Below are 12272 nucleotides of genomic sequence, written 5' to 3' on the forward strand. Positions count from 1 at the left end.
ATGAAACAGTTACACATTGAGTTTTATAACTCTCAAAAAAATGCATTAATTATTGAAGAATGCAATTATCATAATTATTTTTCGTATTAATTTTATATAAATAAATATATATAGCTACGTTTAATATCTAAACACAGCAATAAACGCCTTCAAATATCTAATACTATGAGATTTTAAATAATACTTTTCAAAGCAATTAATATAATTACGTGTACCAATACTGTATAGCTTATCGTTTTAGAAAAATTAAAACAACCATACAGTGCATGTACGTTCTTATAACTAATAGTAGTAACACATATAACTATTTTATCCACTGGCGTAATTAGGATTTATAAATAGGAGTGAGCGGAAGGGGTCAATAAAACACCTTATATTTAATGCAATGTGAAACTTTGTATAGCAATTTACTTAGTGGTATTTATATAAAAAAAAAAATGGAACAATAATAATACTTTTTACATTTTTACACTTATTTTTTAATATAAATAACAGACACCAGCATTGTAAACCACGATACCGTTGAATCGTTTCACTAAACGTTCAAACTAATTTAACAACAGTCTGGGAGATAATGTTCAAAAGTATTATTTTTAACAACTATAGTTTAATTATTAGGTTATGACTGGGGAACAAACCAAATATTTCCTCTTTTCCCGTGATGGCTTTTTTACTATTTATGACGATTTTCTACGTTAAACTCCACAGGTGGTGTATTATTATACCAATGATAAATAATAAATAAGTCTATACTGGCAATGTTAAATTAATAAATAGAAAAACTTGCTATTATATTTTTTTATGCCCAAAAATATGTATAATCCCCAACGAACAAAAAAACATTTCTTTCAACTGACGTCTACAAATACACGCGTTTATTTTTTTTTCTATAGTTATGAGTTTATGATATTTATATTTCAATAATACGTATGATATGCATAACAATTTGTTTCAAACCCTCTTTTTATTAAAATAACAAAATTTATACGGGCTGATGCGGGCCGTCATATTATTTGAATATTACCACACACCACATTATTATACTCCTTATAATACACTCTAACCTATTTTAAAATAAAATATCTACAAAACAAAACGTAAAATACTATACATTTACCTATATATTTTTGACTTTTCTTCGAAAAAATTAATACAATTATTATGCTATGGCGTAGTCTTTTCCGTCAAACGAATTGTTCTGAATCTATATTTTTTTATTGAACAAAATCAATTAGATTTATAGTACTTATTTATACTATTAAATTAATATAATTTTATAAAGGAACTCGATACGTACTTTCGACTTTCGAAGAAATACACGTTTAGGCTGCGACTTAGTCACAATTCGCTACTTATAATAATACAATTTTAATTTAGAGCATATTATTGATATTACCAGCTAACTGCAGAGGCAAAGAATAAGTAACTTATTCCAATAAACAAAAATAAATTAAAAACGCCTTTTGTTTCCTCAGTATAAATCTCTTAATGTTAACACCTAATTTTAAATAATTAATATAAATTTCAGCTAATTTAAGTCTTTATAAATTTCATTCACTATAAAGGCTTTAATACATGTATGATATCTCACCATCACGGGCTTTGCTCTAATTTATAGTTTCTCGTTTATGGATTTATTTTAGTAATCGCATTGTTGTTTATGGTTGATATGATATCATATAAAATAGTTCATATAAAAGACTCGATATTAAATGGGTTCTTCTCGTAGTTAAGATATTGATTAACTGTACACTTTTAAAGTCGTCAAATTCTTTTGAATGAATAACGCATTAATATTATGATAGTAATTTTAAATACCAAATACCGGCAACCAATAAATATGCATTTTAGTGGTTGTTGTTGTGACTTTAAATTGATTATCTATCTACTTATTTATTTACTTAGGGCAAATAATTAATAGGTAGTATCAATTACAATTTTCAACTAAGAATTATTATTTTTTATACGTTATTAATCGTTTATGGTTTTAATATTCTACTTTTATTTGTCACTATTTTTTTTTCGACATAGCATACGCAAGCTATGACTTCACATGACTTTTATACAACTTCTATACATTAGTGCGTAACTATACACACTAACTACGATAAATACATGTATGACGAGAATTGGCAAATCATGGACATTATATTATTATTGTAACATTTTTTTACTTCTGTATTGTACGTTTTTTCCAACTGTTAACCATTGATCCGTAACCTCATGCAGTATTCGATGACTCAAATACACATTATCATAAAATAATAAACATACAGTCTACTGCACATATGTATATGTAGAGTGAATAATACAGGTATACATCATACTTTAGCATATATAGTATATATGTTACCGTACAATATTATAGTCGTGTTGTTTTCGCAGAGTTATACTATTACAGAGTTACCCTATGGCCTATATACTCAAATATATATATACTTATAATATATATGTTGTTCGTACGTATTCCGAACGTACATAATATTATATTGTAATATGGTGGAAAAATACCATATATAAAATGTAAATACATGTTTATACAGTATATGTAGGTATACTATCTACTGTATACAAATATTTATACTATATGTACGTATAGTATGTGATTGTACATTTATGAATTTCTATAAAAAATGAAATAAAAAAATATAGCCAACCAGTGGAATGTAGACCAGCCATTATCAGTAGTCCTTGGTTTTCGGATAGATAATACCGAGGCCGCCGTGTCTCGTGAACCGAAATATCATAGTTGGCTGGGTGGTAACATATATATACGCCCGTTACGCCCGATGAACCCGCTAACCTTGGGGCAAACCGACAGCCATTGTAATAATAATAAAAAAAAAAATGCTCAAACTACCGAATAGGCCATAGAAAAATTATACGATGTGCTATATAATATAGTTGTGAAATAAATATAAATATTTTAAATTGCGTTAATACCTCTATATACACGGTTATTATTATTATTATTATTATTATATACATTTGCTCAATGAAAGATTCAAATACTATAATACTTATTCGCGCGTAGACCACTCCAATTTATCAAAAATACAAAATTTACTTTAAATCAATACAGTTTAAAAACAAAATATGTAATATATTATTATATATTTTTTAAACGAGTTTGAACTAACGGTTCTTTTTTAATTTTACATAACATTAATAATTATGTATGAATTTAATTTTTATAGGCTTACTTATTCTACCTATACTAATCGTATCGTATTACGTAGCCTACAGCTAGGTATATAATTTAATTTCTTACAAATTACACGCATAAATACTATGTACATTATATACTCGTATAAATGTCCTTCGTCCAACTATGCTCACCCAGTCTACGTGTGAATAGCAAACCACAAATGGACAATTTGTAAATAATAAACAAGTTTCAACTGTTAAAATTTACCGTACATCACATTTTAAATAGGTACACGAACGATCATGAATACTGCAGATGGATTAAAGATTAAAACTAAAATATTACCGTTAATATGTCCTTCACCGAATAGTTTTGTAGACGTCAGTTTATAAATATCTATGCGTTTTCTAATAAAATGCCCTTGTTGAATAAAATATTTCCGCATGTTGTACCTATTTCCACGAACAACCTTGTTTACAACTGCAAAAAATATTAATGAATTAATTAAATATTTGTCATTCGCCTCGAATTAACCAAATAAATTATTTTTTTTTCTAAATACAAATAACATTTTTAATTATCAAACGAATCGTCAGTAAAAATGTAAAAAAGATAATTAATTATAAAAATTGCGTCTGAGTTAATTATACTTTTACGAGTCCTATAAACACTATATAGATAGCTATAGCTATAGTTAGGTTAGTGGAATTATTCCTAATATATACTATCGCTAACTTTACTGCAGGAGACGAAATAAAACATAAAGAAAAAACCCATTTAATAAAATAAGAATGGGAAGTTTGCTAAATTGTATATAATATAATCAAATATTATATCGAACGGTAGAATTGTAGGACCATAAAGCGAATCGGAACAGACAATGAAATATTAAAAAAGATCAATAATTATCTCTACTCGATTTAAAAAAAATATCTAGGCATCATATTATTTTAGTATTTATATTCCAAAAAGGAAATTAACTAGAGGTTAGGTCCTGAAGAGCTGTCATAGACAATTATACAGTAATTATAAGAAGTTAGAATTTTTTTTCTATATTTATTTAAAAATTGTGTTTGAATAAAAATTTGTAAAATGTTTTTGTCCAAGTGCTCAAATACCTATTTAAATACATTTCAAAAGTATTTCTAACGATTGTGTGTGTATATATATCATAATATATAAGTACTTAATGCTGTGCTGTCGAAATTTTTAGATATGAGTTTTGTTGTTTTTTGCGTAATTGAATGAAAAAAAAAACACAGATTCGTGTCAAGTGAGAGCAGCTGTATATATAAATACCTGCAGCACAACAATACGCAACAAGACAACCAACTACAGGGAGAAAAAATACATTTTTTTTACCAATTTGTCGAGACAGAGAGTGAGAGAGAGTGAGAGAGTGAGGGAGAGAGGGAGATAAAGAGAGCTGTCCTTGGTGGCACCAGTCAACATATATTATACAAGTATATGTGTGTGTATATACCACTATGTATTATATATTTTTTTACCTGTAATGTGCAGCTCAATAAAAATGCATTTTTTACTGACACGCGTATACACCTATACAAAATATAATATTTCTATAGTGCCTCAATGTCTGGCTGTCGTGTGTCTCACGCATTATTAGGCAAGTGTATTGAAGTATAATGTTATAATACCTAGAAATTATAATATTTTATATTCGTGAATAAAATATACACCAATAGGAGTAGTGTTAGCAGCACCGCGGCGTTGTATAAAACGTTCGCAGGTGCGTGAGCTGGTGGGGATAAACGAAAATACGACATGTAGAGAGGCATAATATCGTAAAGACAATGCGCGATTTCGACGACGACGACGACGACGACGTTATCCAATCGCGCCCGACCGGTGAAAGTGTTTTTCCCGCGCACCGCCTCGCCGCCGTCGTTCAGTTCGACTCCTCCCACATTTCTCTCGTCCGCGGTCGAATAAATTATTGCACGTCGTCGTACCTATAGACTATAATACAATATACTTACGACTAAACAACAATCGCGCACGGTCTTGCTGACAGTCCGCACTGCAGCAGGAAATATAATATATACCTGCCTAATACTGCTTCTAATAATATATTAGGTTTCAGGTGCATCACGCAGGATAATTTTCTAAATATATACAGAAATTATATTATATATTTATATACCGAGTACCTATACAGGAGATTAGTATTTGATATAAAATACTATATAAAACATACTATTCGTCACAAAAGTTTAAAAACCGAGTCATTGAATTGCAGCTTTAAAAAATGTTACAATATTTATTGTTTTGCTTTTATTCGATATTCGAATAATCCCGCTAAAAAGATGTATAGCGTGTACCTACGGGCTATCATCAAAAATCTTTAAAACTACAGAATCGAATTTTGTATTAATACAATATAATTATTTAAACACGCGAGATATTATTTTTCGTGCATTTTCTGAACAAGCTTTTTAAGCAGTTTTCTGATACGTAAACATATATTGTTAATTTTCAAATACTCAATTTTTGTATCAATTCGATTCTTTTCAATGTTGAGTAATTCGAATTTTCGTGTGAAATAGAAAACGTTCAATATTTTTACCTATTTGCAGATCTTGTTATTTTTTGTCTTGTACCGTAAATATGTTCGTTGAATATTATGGGGTACCCATGGTGATAAACCTATAATGTATATATAACGCATTAATTAAAATAACTGCAAAACATATTATATTTTATTATTACATTTTTATTTTTATTCTGTTATAAAAATGGATTTACCAAACCTGCAGCAAACTTCACTAAAACACCTTCTCATCTCCTGTCTAAACTATATGCCAAAATCAGATCCAATTTAGAAGTTCTAGACAACTTATGCAATGCACTAAATCCATACGAGCATATAGCCCCACGAAAATACTATCTTTTCTTTCAAACAATAATTGACATAGGTATACAATTAAATTCTTACACTATATATTGTATTTACACGTTTGTAACTAAATAATATTATTTTGTAAACTAATAACCTTAATAGTTGAAGCTGAATAAAAATAAAAAAATCGATAATTTATTCGATGTGATAATAATAAGTTTTTGAACACAACGTTCAGGATTCGAGCGCAATAAACTGTTTCTGAGGGTATACAGTGATGGCGCCGATCCCTATATCTATGTGTTGCGATCGCAACACAATAAATTTGGGTTTTTAGGTAGACAGATTACAATAGATGTATTAAATATTACACAAAAAAAATATATAATATATTTTGTATGTGCACGTATAGTAGGTGCCAGGTGGTGGGTGGTTAAATTGATTAGATCTAATTATTATTGGTAACATAAAGTTGTTGATACATCAGCGCCACTGCCGGTATATATATGATGTGCACTTATATATACAAATCGTTCACAGATATTATATATAGAATATGAATATTATAATATTGTTTTACACAAATGCAAAAACAAATAAGCTTAAATGTTGTACATATCTTTATAATATACTGATATAGTTTATCTATATATGATAGGCGAGTATGAGGATAAAAAAATGTCTAACACGTCGTTTGTGCGTAATGACCGGATGCCTGCAGCGACCGGCGTGAAATCAAATAGTACAATAAATAATAATACATAGAAATATAATTGCGGTGCATAATTTATATCATAAATATATTACATAATAATTGGTTCAGGAAAACGGAAATCAGTTGGGCACATTAAAACTCGATTAACCCTCCAAGTCAATGTCCTTATTACTTGTATATGGTAAGTTTATATTATATATTATATATACAATATACATTTTAGATATAAAAATACCTAAACGATTAGACATATACATTATATTATGCTGTATCCATATACAATATTATTATACTATAATTTTTATTGTAAAATAATTAATGAACTAATTTAATAGGTCAATTCGAATAATAAAAACAATATATTTTATATTTTAAGTATTAAGTGTACCTTGTCGTTGAGTAATGGCCAATAGGTCACTGTAATAGATGTACTAAATTGCTATTAATTCAAACTCGAAAATGTAATTAAATTAATTTTTAACACGTATATAGGAATAATATTCATGTATTATTATATATTATTTTAAAATATATAGGTTCATATCTATCTAGATACATTCATAAAATATTAGATGTTCTGCACGTTTTTAGATACAATTGATTTAATTAATCCAATAAATTGTTATTGTTATTAATTTTATAATGAGTATCTATACCTAACCTAACATAATATAATATCATGATATTTTAATAATACATATTGTTTTACAAGATACTAATCTCAGTAATTACACTTTTAAAAAGGACTGAACTGTATAAATATAACAGGTATAATATAATACATAAAGATAATAATTATATACCATATAGGTAGATTATTAGGTTTATTTTATTGTTATTATACTATTGAACACAGTTATTATATGAACTATAAATTATGATTTATAATATATTGGTAATTCAAATACCTATTATATCTACTAAATTTCAACAATTGTTCGCTTATTTACGTAATATATACCTTATACCTAATATACTTTTAAATATTTTAAAAGTTCTAATAACTATTAGAAACATTACAATAATTTGTCGAATAATTTATACAATATTCAAGAACGGAGCCCAACGTCAAGTAGAACATTAACACAAATATGTATTATATAGTCACTACAAGTAGTGTACAACATATTAGCATATACTATGTTGATATATCTAATGTTATTAATTATACTAGTATACAATAAAAGAATCTAACGGAAGACTAATACGGACTTTCAATAAAACATTACACGGTGGTAATTTCATAAAGTGTCACTAATGACCGCGATAGCCGATAAGCCATGGTAAATTGTACACCTAGTTAGTTTATAAACGATATCGACTAATTTGAAATTATAAAATTTTTCTGTATATTCAGTGTCAAAATCGTATATTTTATGTAACGATGATAATTTATTTCACAAATTGAAACATTAACTTATTTGTATTTTTTTTTTAATATTCTAGAAATACGAAAAAACAAAAAAATTATTTAAACATATTTTAATTTTATGGTAGCAATAAACAACTATAAGTATAATTATCTACAAATATTTTTAAATAAGCATAAATTTACTTATATAGTCGTATAATATAAAGTACCTACTTCTTCATCGTCGCAACTAAATCTGATTCGCCAAACATTTCTCTGATTTCCAAATTGGTCCATCGTTCCTATCAGGTCAGTTAAATGATTTTTTAATATAGGCCAAATATCTTTCGTAGAATACTCCCCTTGAATATAAATATTTTTTGTTCATTTACTTTTGTAGTTTTCCATGTCTCATTCGGATATAAGACAATTATTGGATGTATACCAATAAAGTTTTTATTTTTAGCGATACCAACTTTGATTTGAAAGCAGATTTTAAGGCGATGAAACATCGATTAGTAGTATTGATTTTTTGTTTGATTTCCTTATTATACGATTATGTTCAATTGAAACTAGATTACCACTTTTTACCTCGAAGTATTTGAATATATCTAATTTTTTGAGAAGCATTTCCGTTCATCGCCAGAATTTGTTGAACACAGTGTGCTAATGCCATGCATACCTATATACAGGCCCGGCGGAAGGCACAGGCAACACAGGCCTATGCCTGGGGCGGCATTATTTAAGAGGCGGCATTTCCTTGGTGGTAGGCAGGGCCGTATTTAGGATAATATGTTGATACTTGGGCTAACGCAAAAACCGAAAACCGTTTTTTGAAACAATGATGAGTAAAAAAGAAATTATTACATTTTTATTATTTTAAAAATAATAGCTGATATCTGACAATTAACTAAATTTTGTTTTGGTTGGGACGGTTAAACCGTCACGATTTATGTAAATATATATATATATATAATTTATAATACACTGAAATTAAACTTAAGATAACGTATTTGATTTTTTTACGAAATGACGACACGCGACGTCGCGGTCGTCGAACGCCGATAACAGACATAATATAATATCTTAGAATAATTATTCTGTGGCAAGTGATGTACTATAATATTATTATTATATTGTTTATTTTTGGCGCGGCGACGGGTTATGCGCTGATAAAACTAGAGCTCATTATTTGTTTTTATCCGTCGCTTTTTTTGTCGTGACCTCCTGGCTCTTGCAATATTTTACAATTTTACAGTTAATTACTGAAAACGGTAGCTGAAAACTTACAGGTATCGTATCCATGTTATAGCATATTTTATAATTTGTATGTATATTTTTTAATAACAAAATTGTACCTATATTATAAGTATATATTAATAAATTGTGTAATTAATAATTTTTATAATAATTGTTATAATTGGTATGTATAATATATTAGCGTGAATAGTATTAAAGTTATTCGATCTCACGAATTTTTATTGTAGACTATTCACTGTATGAAAAATAAACGTAGGGCATATTTATAATAATAAACTTTTATTGAATTATAATGAAATATAGTAAATCTTAACTTTTTTATGCGATGCTAATTTATTAGTAATTACAAAGATTATTATTTTTAATACTAATAAGATGTTTGTGTTATTGTATATATTATTTTATTGTACCTTAATCTATATCAAAAATTCAAATTGGTCTATTAGTCTGAAAAAACGGTACATTTGATATTCCCTTAATAAGTATCTATTGTATATTTGTATTTATTCAATTCATTAATAAAATAAATTAATAATTAATCAATAATTTAAATATGATATTATTAGTTAACAATAAATTTTATTTACTGATATACATTTTTTCTTAGAATTTCGAAAAAAAGAAAAGTCGAAATCTAAAATCTGAAATGTCTAAACGTACTCGGTTGTCAGGAGCAGAATACAAGAAAAAACGTGTAGCACGTGAATTAGAAATATCTAAACAAAAAGATCGTATTTTAAATTTTTTTCAACAAGCACCTACTAGTAACTCCCAAAATAAAAAAAATAATAATAATATTTCTTCAGACAATTCAGGAATTGAAAGTGACAATACTGGTGTATGTGATAATGTGCAGGCTATTATGGAAATAGAAACGCATGTTTCAGAATCTAACTTAGAAAAAGATGGTAATTTAACTTTAAAAGCTAATTATTCTCCGGATAAGAAAAATAGTTTTAGTGTATCTTCAGTAAATACTAAAGACGACTATTATGAAAGTATTGAATGCCATGAAGATATGTTGATTGGGGGTAATGAAGCGAATAACTTAACACTTTCCATTGTAAAAGATGTAGCATTACTCAATAATTCTAATTGTCAAATGGTTGAACAAAATGATCAAGATTTTAGTCTAGTAACAGGTACACATGCAGATTCATTTGACCTTGAATTATTAAAAGATCCAAAGAAGTGGCCAGCTATTTGTGATAAAATACGGGTGTTATTAGTTCAAAAGGGCCCTTATCAAATACATTCAAAATCGTACCCAAAAGATGATATAGGTTGAAGATTTACAATAAATAATTTTTTTAGAAAATTAAGTAATGGAATAGAAATGTAATTAAAAATAAAATTCTTATCCTTTAGTAATATTTATATGTAATTAATATTAATTGTCTATAGTTGAATAAAAATATTTTTTTTTGTGAATTATAAATTATTACAATAGGTAACGCATAGCCCGTATAGGTATACTGTGACTTGAAGCCGAATTAGAGGTAAATATGTTTGAGGATATGGTTAAGGGGACAAGGGGTAAATAGAGAGATCAAAATGAAAGGGCGGCAAATTTTGATTTTGCCTATGTATACATTTTGTCTAGAGCCGGCCCTGCCTATATAGTATATTTGTTTATTATATTTACTAGTCCTTATGTCTATATATATATATATATATATATATATATATTATACGTGTACATACGCTAAACATTTATAAATCAAATTGTTGCTTTATATTATTTTATTCGGCAACATATACACAACATTGCACAATAATACTATAATGTGTCTTCATAGCGAATATAAATAAAAACGTAACTATACGACTTGTTTAATATAATATTCGAGCGAGAAAGAACGCGTTATCACGTCATGTTTATATTCCGTAATATCATATCACTTAAATGTATATATATATATATATATATATATATATATATATATGTATGTATATATTGTGGACACGTTACACCTTACGTGACGCATACGCGCCTATATAGATGTGTGCGTGTGTGTATATAATATGACGTAGATCGAACCCGTCTCCCGTTACTATATTTAGGGCCGCCTGCTGCAAAAAATAAGGGTCGTGCGTGTCACACGTGAGATGGTCGCGACGTGCGGCGGTCTCTTTGACCAAAAAATGCATATGCATTGCATATATTATAACATGTATATACACATAATTTGTGTGCACAGATTTATATATTTGTCATATACCTATTTAAACGTCATATATATATATAGCTAGTATAATACACACATAAATGTGTACATTAAAACAGTTATAAGTGTGTGTGTGGCTGTGTGTACAAGTCCGGCAAAAACGTTAAACCCTATACATACCTACGCACGCACGACCGCAACGTATTAGCACACATATTATAAAACGTCAGTGCGGCGACACAGTGAATAATATTATATATCACTGGCGATCCGGCGGATCGAATGGTGTGTGCCGCTCGCGCGCGGTGTTGAGTGCATCGTATATATATTATATACACATTATATACATATTATACCGAGTATATACCTGCGTGGTGGACGCGGTTAAACAAGATGTTTACCCACGTAATGTGCGTTTCAAAATGTCATGAATCGCGTGATTTTACACTCGGTAGACACGCTCGAGCCCATTGGCGACGGCGGCGGCGGCAGCGGCGTGTCCTTTTAAAAGCGACTGCGATGCAGCCTATATATATATATATATAATGTTATTATAACACGTGCAACGCCGTCGCCGCCGCTACGTGAAAGACCGCGTGGCGGGGGCGTCTTCTTTTAATTTTTTATACAATTTTTTTTCTTTTCATACATCCGCCGCGACGACAGCTCTGGGTTTTTTTTTCGAGTTTGGGGTATCGCGGCGAATACCGTTTTCATTTTTCTCTTACTCGCGATTTGTTCCAAAACCTTACCGCAATATTAAATGCACA

Source organism: Rhopalosiphum padi, chromosome 4, assembly GCF_020882245.1.
Source record: "Rhopalosiphum padi isolate XX-2018 chromosome 4, ASM2088224v1, whole genome shotgun sequence".
Lineage (NCBI taxonomy): Eukaryota > Metazoa > Arthropoda > Insecta > Hemiptera > Aphididae > Rhopalosiphum > Rhopalosiphum padi.